Below are 12,066 nucleotides of genomic sequence, written 5' to 3' on the forward strand. Positions count from 1 at the left end.
GCCTGTCGCACAATGTCGGCAGAGCACCGGGCACACACGCAGCACCGCTGGGCATCGGAGACACCCGCAGCAACGGCCAGCAACCGCCGAACACACGGAGAAACCCGGCAGCAGCACAAGACCCTGCAGCAGCACAAGAACCCTGCAGCAGCGACACACATCAGAGCCCCCCTCATCCCTGAATGCGGCCTGCAGCATTACTCCACGCCTGCCTCCTCCAGCAACGAGCCTGGGACCCCGCTACACCGCAACCACCAACCCCGGTAAGAAATAAGATGCAAGGATTATAAGAAGCACCACCATTTTATTAAAAAATATTTTTTTCTTATTTTTCTCCTCAAAATTTTTAGTGCGTCTTATAATCCGGAGCGTCTTATAAAGCGAAAAAGTCTTAGTTACTCACCGGTTAACAGTGTTTTTCGAAGTCCATGACAGCACCACCTGAGAGAGGGGATCCGCCCTTCAGGAACAGGAAACCTACAGATACAAAAGGGCGGCACCTCTCCCACACATCAGTTGGATTACAGAGCACAAGAGGACCACAATGGTTAATAGCATAATTTATATACAATACTTTTACACAACTATTCCATACCAGTGTACATACAAGAGGAAGAAGTGCACACCCAAATTAAACTAAAGGGAGGGAATATACGGGTGCTGTCATGGACTCCGAAAAACACCGTTAACCGGTGAGTAACTAAGACTTTATCGGTCGTCCATGACAGCACCACCTGAGAGAATTACAGAGAGTAAACCTATTTAGGGAGGGACTACAGCCTGCAGCACCCTTATACCAAAGGAGAGGTCTGTGGAAGCACCCAAGTCTAGCCTATAATGACTATAAAAGGTGCTCGGAGAGGACCAAGTAGCCGCCTTACATATCTGGTCAATGGAAACTTCTGATCTCTCGGCCCACGAGGTCGCCATGGCTCTGGTGGAATGCGCCCTCAGCTTCCGGGGTGGCGACCTGCCTTTTGAGATGTATGCTATCGAGATCGCTTCTCTAATCCACCTGGCTAGTGTATTTTTTGATGCTCTACAACCTAGGGCCTTGATGGGAGACATACAGGGCATTATCTTTTTTCCAGGGATCGGTAACTGCCAGATATTCTATGAGGCATTTCCTAACATCCAAGGTGTGAAGTTTCTCTTCCTTCTCATTAGCTGGATTAGGGAGGAAGGACTATCTCCTGTATCCTATGAAAGCTGGAAACTACCTTAGGTAAATACGCCGGATCAGGTCTGAGTATTACCCTATCGTCCTTGAACTGTATATAAGGAGGACGTCTAGATAATGCCTGGATGTCGCTTACCCTACGAGCTGAGGTTAGAGCTACCAGGAAGGCTACTTTGAGGGACAGGTTTTTTATGGAAGCTGATGAGATAGGTTCGAATGGGGCTTCTGTCATAGCCGTGAGGACTAGGTTCAAGTCCCACGGCATGAATCTATCTTTCGCTATTGGCCTGGATCTACCTGCTGCCTTAATGAATCTACTGATCCAGTAATTACCCGCGATGTTGCAGCTAAAGAGGGCCCCCAAGGCTGATACTTGTACTTTAAGGGTACTAGTGGAGAGCCCCATATCCAGACCTTTCTGTAGAAACTCTAAGATTTGGTTTACAGGTGCCGAACCGCCAGCGACCACTCCAGAGTTCTGCAGGAATTTTTTCCAAATTCTGACATAGATTTTGGTAGTGATGACTTTTCTACTTTTAAGTAGGGTGTTAATTAGGTCTGGGGAGAAGCCTTTTTTTCTCAGCAGTGTCCGTTCAAACTCCACGCCGTCAGATGTAGGCCAGCCACCTGAGGATGGAACACTGGGCCCTGGGATAGGAGATCCGGGATGTCCGGAAGCACCCAAGGGTCGGACACCCGACATGGTCCTGAGGCAAGAAAACCAAGCCCTCCTGGGCCAAAATGGAGCGATAACTATCACCCTTGCTCTGTCTCTCCTGATTTTCTTCATCACTATGGGTAGTAGAGATAGGGGAGGGAAGGCATATGCTAGCCTGAAGTCCCACTTTATCAGAAAGGCATCTACTGCCAGGGGGTTCTCTCTGGGATTTAGGGAACAAAATTGTTTTAATTTTCTGTTTTCCCTGGTAGCGAAGAGATCTACCTCTGGTTGTCCCCATTTTTGTACAATCAGGTCGAAGATGGAGGTGCTTAGGGACCATTCTCCTTGTTGTAATGGATTGCGGCTTAGGAAATCTGCTGTGATATTTTCCTTCCCTTTTATATGTAGAGCTGATAAAGATTGAAAATGCTGCTCTGCTAGCCGGAACAACCGTTCTGCCACATTCATCACAGGGGTTTGGAACGAGTTCCGCCTTGGTGGTTGATATAAGCCACGATGACCTGATTGTCGGAGAACACTCGTACATGATGGCCCTGTAGATACACAAGTAGCTCCTTAGCTGCCTGCTCTACTGCTGTCAACTCTTTCAGGTTAGATGACATTTCTATCTGATGATGCTCCCATAGGCCCTGAACTAGGATCTCCCCCATATGCGCCCCCCAACCGGTAGGGCTAGCATCCGTGGTGATTATGCGGGATATGTCATACTCCCAGGGGACCCCTTTGGATAAATTATCCTTGTCTAGCCACCACTCTAGGGACTCCCTTGTGTTTCGGGACAAGGTTAGCTGGCCCTCTAAGTAACCCTCAAGGATTCTTTGATGCCTTAAGACCTCGCCCTGCAGTTTTCTTGTATGAAACTGTGCCCACTGGACTGCCGGGATACAGGACGAGAGGGAACCCAGAAGGGACATGGCTTTCCTGAGGGACATGGTGGGGTTATTGCAAGCGTTCAGGACCTGATAGTGTAGGCGAACAAGCTTCTCCGGGGGCAGACGGCATTCCTGTTTCTCAGAATCTAGGATCAGGCCCAAGAATTGTTGGACTCTCACCGGCTGTAACCAAGACTTTTTAATGTTAAGCAGCCATCCTAACCCCTCTAGGGTAGACATTGCCCTTTGTAGCTGTTCCAAACAATGCTTTGCTGTTTTCCCTACGATCAGGAAGTCATCTAAGTAGGGGATCACAAGAATGTCTGATTCACGTAGATGGGCCATAACTTCCGCTACTACTTTGGTAAACACACGGGGAGCGACTGCCACCCCAAAGGGGAGGGCCGCATATTGGAAATGTTGGACTGACCCATCCAGCTGAACCGCCACTCTGAGAAACCGCTGATGAGCTGCATGAATGGGAATATGGTAGTAAGCGTCCTTTAAATCTAACACCACCATAAAGCAGTTTTGAAACAGCAATTTTATTGTTGATTTAATTGTCTCCATCTTAAACGGGCGTATGACCAGGAATTCGTTGAGGGATTTAAGATTTATTATAGTCCTAAAGGACCCGTCTGGTTTACGGACCAGGAACAGGGGGGAGTAAAACCCTTTCCCCGTTTCTTCCTCTGGGACCACCGTTAGGACCCTCTTGCGGCAGAGATCATGCACCTCGGACTCCAGGGCAGCTTGTTCTGGTGTGGAAGACCTGAGCGGGGTGACCTTAAATCGATCTTGGGGAACCCGGGCGAATTCTAGGCGTAGACCCGCAGCTATCAACCCTAGTATCCATTTGCTATTGGAAATCATGGACCAGGCTGGGTAGAAGGCAGCTAGTCTCCCCCCTACCGGAGCAACTAGTCATTGGGGAGGTTTTTTAGTGTCACGTGCTGGACCTTCTTGACGCCCCCCTCCTCCGAACATGAAACCTGTACCTCTCCTTCTTTTGTCATCCCATCTGCCCTGATCTCTGGACGGCCTTCTACGGAAATAGCCTTTCCTGGTAAAGGGACGTCTGTAAGAAGGATTCGGTAGACTGGGAACTTCTTTTTATCATCCCCGGCTTTCTCTAAGAGTTCATCAAACTCCGATAACTACAGTACATCTTTTTAAGTACAAAACTTTGAATTAGACTAGAATTGGACTGGAATTGACTGTAAGGTAATGGGATAGAAAACCACTACAATGTTCCTGTTTCTTTTCACTTTCACCCCCCATACTACTTTATTTCTTACTATCTCCTGTAATCCCTCCACCTAGTAAGGAACTAGTCACATCTCCTTCCATCCTCCCCAGCCATCTCACCTCCTCCTCAGAACTGTTCCTCCACATACAATCCTTTTTTTCCCAGACACACATGGCCACATCATGTCCTATCCTCTTCCCACTCCTCATTGCTGGTGACATATCCCCAAATCCTGGTCCTCCTCAATACATCCCCACACTCATTTCTAACACCCTGCCACGACCCTGTACAAATTTTCGCAATCATGAAAACCTCATATCCATTCATCCAGCCCCCACTCCCCGAGTCCCCCTATCTGGAGCACTATGGAACCCATGCTCTGTCTGCAACAAACTGTCCTATATCCATGACCTCTTTTCACTAACAAACTCTACTTCCTTGGCATCACTGAAACCTGGCTCACCCCCTCTGCCACAGCCTCTCCTGCTGCACTTTCTTATGACGGATTCCATCTCTCTCACACCCCTCGCCCCAGCAACAAACGTGGTGGAGGAGTTGGCTTTCTCCTGTCCAATGCCTGCTCTTTTATCCCAATTCCACTCCCACCCTCCGCTACTCTTCCCTAGTTTGAGGTGCACTCCGTCCGCATCTACTCCCCCTCCAACCTCCAGCTGACTGTCATCTACTGCCCCACAGTACTAGCCATCTCCACCTTCCTCAACCACTTCACCACCTGACTACTTCATTTCTTTTCTGCTGACATCCCCACTATCCAGTGAAGAGAAAACAGCTGCACTCTGGGAAATTTTGATTTTCAATGCATCTTAGGACCTCTGCCTGGTCCCTGCCAGACCGGACTTCTACTTATGGCACTTTAGGTATGCCTCTCCTCTGTCCCTCCTACCCCCTTTCTTTTCCCTACTGCAGTGTCCTATACTGATCCAAACCTCTAGATTGTTTCCTCCTTTTTCAGCCCCTCCTGCACATTCATACTGCCGTGATTGCTTCTTTTTCTCTTGTGCTTTAAGGTCAGTCTCCATGCTTGCACTGCCTGATTATGTTGCATTTATGTGATTTGCTCCATTATGCCGGCCTCGCCGTAACCCAGTTCCACATCTGCTTCAATCAATATTTACTGGATCTAACTCCAACATCCTATGGGCTGATTGATTTGTACAATTTTGTTCTATAATGATTTTGCACACAACGATCCTGTATATGATGATTTTGTATATAGTGTAAATATGTAATTGTGTAAATATGTATATCTGTTTAAACCTCTACAGAGTTTGTACATTTTTGTGATTATCACTGTATATATCCTAATGTCTATCTTTGTATGTGTCTCTTCTAGTGAGGTTTGAAAAAGACCCGACATAGGGTCGAAACGTTACCTCAACGCACTATTCCCCTGTGGTGTCTTCAATAATAAAAAAAATTTTTTGCATTGAAAATCAAAATTTCTCATAGTGCAGCTGTTTTCTCTTCACTGGATGACTGTCTGGACTAAGTTCCAGGTTCAGCTTGCACCTACCTCATATCCACAGAGTGCGCGCCTTGTCTGTATCACGACATCCCCACTATCATCATGGGTGACTTCAACATCCCCATCGACACTTCCACCTCAGCTGCCTTTAAACTTTTATCCCTGACTGCCTCCTTTAGCCTCACTTAATGGTCCTCGGCGGCCACTCACAAAGATGGCCACACGCTGGACCTTACCTTCACCCGCCTCTGTGCCGCGCGCTGCTTAGAAACCCCATGTGTACCTTGGCTACCAGCTCCCTGCACCAGCACACTGGTAACTAAGGTTACACAGTGAGTAACTAAGCGAAGTGCGTCGCTTGTTACCCTCCTGTCGCTGGTGCTGATCGCTGGTGAAGCTGCCTGTTTGGCAGCTCACCAGCGATCATGTAGCGACACACCAGCGATCCTAACAAGGTCACATCGTTGTCGGGATCGCTGGTGCATCGTTATGTGTCACGGGGCCCTAACACACCTCTTCAACCTTTCACTTACAAACGGTGTCTTCCCCTCATCCTTCAAACAAGCCTCAATCACACCCACCCTCAAAAAGCCCTCCCTTGTCTCATCATCCGTGTCTAGCTATCACCCAATATCACTTCTCCCTTATGCCTCTAAACTACTGGAACAGCATGTCCATCTTGAACTGTCCTCCCACCTCTCCTCCTGCTCCCTGTTTGACCAGTTACAATCTGGCTTCCAACCGCATCACTCAACTGAAACCACCCTAACTAAAGTCTCCAATGACCTACTAACTGCCAAGAACAAGCAACACTACTCTGTCCTCCTCCTCCTGGACCTGTCTTCTGCCTTTGACACTGTAGACCATTCCCTTTTGTTTCAGATTCTCTCATCTCTTGGCATCACAGATTTGGTCCTATCCTGGATCTCGTCATATTGAATAGACCAGACATTCAGTGTCTTCCTCTCCCACACCACCTCCGCACCTCACCCCCTGTCTGTCGGTGTTCCCCAAGGTTCAGTTCTAGGACCCCTACTCTTCTCCATCTACACCTTTGGCTTGGGACAGCTCATAGAATCGCACGGTTTGCAGTATCATCTCTATGCTGATGACAAGCAGATCTACCTATCTGGACCCGACATCACCTCCTTACTGAGCAAAATCCTACAAAGCCTGTCCACTATTTCATCTTTATTTTCTGCTCGCTTTCTAAAACTGAACATGGAAAAAAACCCTATTAAAATATAACTTTTATTAAGTACAAAAATAACAATATAAAATTGCACAGATGTCCCCTATTATAAAGCCTAGTAAAAAACGGGCTATTGTATTGCTGGAAAGAGATAAGGTATAACAGTTAGACCAAATCAAGCCCCGTCACACATAGCGATCTCGCTAGCGAGATCGCTGCTGAGTCACAATTTTTTTGACACAACAGCGATCTCAACAGCGAGATCGCTGTGTGTGACAGCGATCAGTGACCGGCCCCCCTGCCGGTATCGCTGATCGCTGCAGGAAAGGCCATGACTTTTTTTTGGTCGCTGGTCTCCCGCTGGCCACCACGCATCGCTGAGTGTGACAGGCAGGAGACCAGCGATCTGCTGGTAACTAATGTACACATCGGGTATCCAAGGGACGTGCGTCCCTTAGATACCAGATGTGTACGTTAGTTACCAGCGCGCTGATGCAGGGAGCTGGTAACTAACGTACACATCGGGTATCTAGGGGCGCACGTCCCTTGGATTCCCGATGTGTACGTTAGTTTCCAGCTTCCTGCATCAGCGCGCTGGTTACTAACGTGCACAGCGACGCCGGGCGTCACTGTGCTGATCGCTGGTGAAGCTGTCTGTTTGACAGCTGACCAGCGATCACAAAGCGATTCACCAGCGATCCTGACACATTGATATTGTTGTCAGGATCGCTGGTGAGTCGCTATGTGTGACTCCAGCCTAACCAGCTAAATCTGCCAATCCAATCATATGGTCAGAAAAACCTGAATCCAAGCAGTTAAAAACTGCAAAATACTATTATAGCCCAAAAAACGGAAAAAAAGGGAAATGGACATAAAGAAGATGTATAAAAATTGATAATACGTGCTACCATCTGATAATTTCACTCAGCAGATGTGAAGAAAAAGAGTGACCTGGCCCTATACAAAATGAACACCTACCTAGGTACGGAGGTTGGCACCCTAAGAAATACGAGAATGGCGCCCCCGTGCGATGGCTATCCCTAATCTCCTATATCATCCTATAAGATGACAGATTAGAAACAGAGGGCCAGACGGCCTGTATCCATTTGCTTAGAATATCTTCATGAATGCAGTAAAGCAGATTTATACAATCATATATGGATGTGAGGAAAGGTAAAAAGTCCAGACAGTCTGAATAGATGCACAACACTCACACACAGTAGAACCAGTCACATATAAATTTGTAGCAAATTATGCCCTTTCCCAAAAACCACTAGGTTATGTACATGAAGTATATATAAATTGTCACATCAAGTACCCAGATATAAAACTGCCCATTAAACACAATGATGAATCAATGAAATCAATATGCCCATTCATGCAAAAAACAGTACTTATCTGTTTATATATACTCCTTCATAATGATCGCCATGAGGTCCATTGTGATGGTGTGATATGCTATATGGATATCATTTTGTGTATATTGCTATTTCACTGATTTGCATACTGTTAGTCTTGATTCCTTGTATGTCTGCAGCCTGACTTTTATCTATGACTCTTGATGACCCCCTGTAGTGTCATAATCCCCCAGGCACCTTTTGTCAAGTCTGGGAGGCCTGAAAACCGCCCCAACCGGTTTGACTCTCCCTGGACTTATTGAGGGGGCTGGGGAGGACAGGGGCTGGGCAAGTCAGTTGCTGTGTGCAGAGCATGGTGTGAAGACTGGACTTCGGAGAGAAAGAAGAATATATGGAACATGTTATCACTGTCAGCTGGATTTCGGACTCTCATCTCCCTGGACATGTTATACTGTTACTGAACTGCATTCAGATTCTGGACTATCTATCTTTTGTGGGGTGGACTGAATATGGACCTTTCATATTTTTGCCTAAATAAATGTTCACTCTCCTCTTGCTCTGTTGATTGTGTGATAACAGAGAAGGACCCCATGACATCCATGATAACATCATTCCTCAGATATAGTCCACACACTCTCACGAGTACTGTTTTTTGCATGAATGGGCTTATTGTTGTCAGTATCTGGTGATTTTCCGTTTTTTGAGGTTTTTGGGCTATAATAGTATTTTGCAGTTTTTAACTGCTTGGTTTCAGGTTTTTCTGACCATATGATTGGATTGGCAGATTTAGCTGGTTAGATTAGCACATGCTAAAAAGGAAGAAAAAAATGTTTATAAAATGGAAAGAGGGAGGCATATCTAAAGAAGAATATAATGCTGTCTGCAGAACCTGCAGGGCACAAATCAGATTATCTAAAGCTGAAAATGAATTGAGGCTTGCAAGAGATGTCAAAAGCAATAATAAAGGATTTTGGGGATATGTCAAAAGTAAAAGAAAAGTCAAAGATGCTATAGGATTTTTACAGGATGAAAATGATGAAATGGTAAGACAGGATGTTGAGAAGGCTGAACTTTTAAATTCCTATTTTGCATCTGTTTTCTCTCAGAAAGGAAATGTAACATCAACTGTTATTCACTGTCCTATTAAGGGAAATAGAAGAATCCAGGATATCTATAAACAGAAAGATAGTGAGGAAACACTTAGCTAGCCTAAATGAATTCAAGTCTCCAGGTCCAGATGAATTACACCCCAGAGTACTGAAGGAGATAGCAGAAGAAATTTTTGAACCCCTCTCTATAATCTTTGAAAATTCTTGGAGAACAGGAGAAGTGCCAGAAGACTGGAGAAGAGCAAATGTTGTTCCTATCTTCAAAAAGGGGAAGAAGGTGGACCCAGGTAACTATAGGCCGGTGAGTCTGACTTCTATACCAGGAAAGATCTTTGAACAAATTATTAAACAACATGTATGTCAATACCTGGATAAGAATGAAGTGATTAAACAGAGTCAGCATGGGTTTGTAACTAATAAGTCATGTCAGACTAACTTAATTTCCTTCTATGACGGTATCACTGATTGGTTGGATCAAGGAAATGCTGTAGATATAGTATATCTTGACTTCAGCAAAGCATTTGACAAAGTCTCTCATACAATCCTTATTGAAAAAATGATTAAGTATGGAATGGACAAGGCAACTGTTAGGTGGATTCATAACTGCACATCCAGTTGGAAGAATGTCTCAAGTGGGGTACCACAGGGCTCTGTCCTGGGCCCTGTATTGTTCAACATCTTTATCAACGATTTAGATGAAGGAATTGAGGGTAAACTGATTAAATTTGCTGATGACACAAAGCTAGGAGGGATAGCTAATACTAGAGAAGAGAGAGAGAGGATTCAAAAAGATTTAAATAAACTGGAGAAGTGGGCAGCAACTAACAGAATGGTTTTTAACAGGGAGAAATGCAAAGTACTACATCTGGGCAATAAAAATGGAAAAAGCATATATAGAATGGGAGGAATAGGGCTAAGTGACAGCACATGTGAAAAAGACTTGGGTATACTAATAGATCACAGACTGAATATGAGTCAACAGTGTGATGCAGCAGCAAAAAAGGCAAATGCAATTCTAGGATGTATTAACAGAAGCATACAGTCTAGATCACGTGAAGTCATTATTTCCCTCTACTCCTCTTTGGTCAGACCTCATCTGGAATATTGTGTCCAGTTTTGGGCACCACATTTTAAAAAAGACATCAACAAACTGGAGCAAGTTCAGAAAAGAGCGACCAGAATGGTGACCGGTCTGCAAACCCAGTCTTATGAGGAAAGGTTGCAGGATTTGGGAATGTTTAGTTTGCAAAAGAGAAGACTGAGAGGAGACTTAATAGCTGTCTACAAATATCTAAAGGGCTGTCACATTGTAGAAGGATCAACTTTATTCTCATTTGCACAAGGAAAGACTAGAAGCAATGGGATGAAACTGAATGGGAGGAGACACAGATTAGATATTAGAAAAAACTTTTTGACAGTTAGAGTGATCAATGAGTGGAACAGGCTGCCACGAGAAGTGGTGAGTTCTCCTTCAATGGAAGTCTTCAAACAGAGGCTGGACAGACATCTGACTGGGATGATTTAGCGAATCCTGCTTTGAGCAGGGGGTTGGACCAGATGGCCCAGGAGGTCCCTTCCAACTCTACGATTCTATGATTCTATGATTTGGTCTAACTGTTATAGCTTATCTCTTTCCAGCAATACAATAGCCTGTTTTTTACTAGGCTTTATAATAGGGGACATCTGTGCAATTTTATATTGTTATTTTTGTACTTAATAAAAGTTATATTTTAATAGGGTTTTTTTCAGTTAGTCGGTTATAGGTAACCCTTATTCACATTATACTTGTAAGTTGGTGTTTAAAACTGAACATGGACAAAACAGAATTCATCATCTTTCCACCATCTCACTCTACCCCTCCACCAGACCTATCCATCAACGTCAATGGCTGCTCACTTACCCCAGTCCCGCATGCACGGTGCCTTGGGGTGATCCTTGACTCTGCGCTCTCTTTCAAGCGACATATCCAAGCCCTTGCCTCCTCCTGCCAACTCCAACTCAAAAATATATTTCCCGGATCTGTACATTCCTTGACCAAGAAACGACGAAAATGCTTGTGCACGCCCTCATCATCTCCCGCCTAGACTATTGCAGCCTACTACTCTCTGGCCTCCCCTCTAGCACTCTTTCACCACTCCAATCTATCCTAAACTCTGCTGCCCGACTAATCCACCTGTGTCCCTGTTATTCCCCAGCCTCTCCTCTCTGCCAAGCCCTTCACTGGCTTCCTATTGTCCAGAGACTCTAGTTCAAAACCCTAACTATGACATACAAAGCCATCCACAATGAGTCTCCTCCATACATCTGTGACATGGTCTCCCGGTATTTACCTACACGCAACCTTCCATCCTCTCAAGATCTCCTTCTCTACTCCCCTCTTAGCTCTTCTTCCCACAACCGCATACAAAACTTTGCCCGTGCTTCCCCATAATCTGGAACTCTCTACCCCAACACATCAGACTTTCACTTACCACGGAAACCTTGAGGCTGTGTTTACACACAGCGTTTTTTTAGCGGTTTTTACCACGGTTTTCACTATAAAACCGCTAAAAATAAGCTGCACAGTCATTTCTATGCATTTTGCCCTTTTTGTGCACATTGATGCGTTTTTTACCGCGAAAAAAACGCACCGCGGTAAAAAACGCAGCATGCACATTAATTTTGCGGATTTTTCCGCGGTTTAGGCTTCTCCCATGCTTTTAGAAACCACTACGGGAAAAAAAGCATCAAAAACGCATCAAAACCGCACAAAAAAACGCGCAAAAAACGCAGCGGAAAAATAGGTGCGGTTTCTGGGAAGGGATTCAGGTTTTTGAGCAGAAATTTTCTGCAACGTGTGCACTTAGCCTCAAAAGGACCCTGAAGACCCAGCTCTTCCGGAAAGCCTACAACCTGCAGTGATCCTCAGTCTATTGAACCGCCACACGACCAGCTCTAC

The 12,066-nt window shown here is 45.3% G+C and overlaps 1 protein-coding gene across 2 annotated transcripts in view; it reads right to left on the reverse strand.

The window, feature by feature from the left end:
* Window positions 1-12,066, reverse strand: part of LOC141089603 (brefeldin A-inhibited guanine nucleotide-exchange protein 3-like) — a 153,095-nt gene that overhangs the window by 35,039 nt on the left and 105,990 nt on the right. The gene's annotated exons all lie outside the window — the stretch shown is intronic.

This window comes from Dendrobates tinctorius, unplaced genomic scaffold (assembly GCF_039654945.1).
Source record: "Dendrobates tinctorius isolate UK_male_01 unplaced genomic scaffold, ASM3965494v1 ptg000046l, whole genome shotgun sequence".
NCBI classification, from domain to species: Eukaryota; Metazoa; Chordata; class Amphibia; order Anura; family Dendrobatidae; genus Dendrobates; species Dendrobates tinctorius.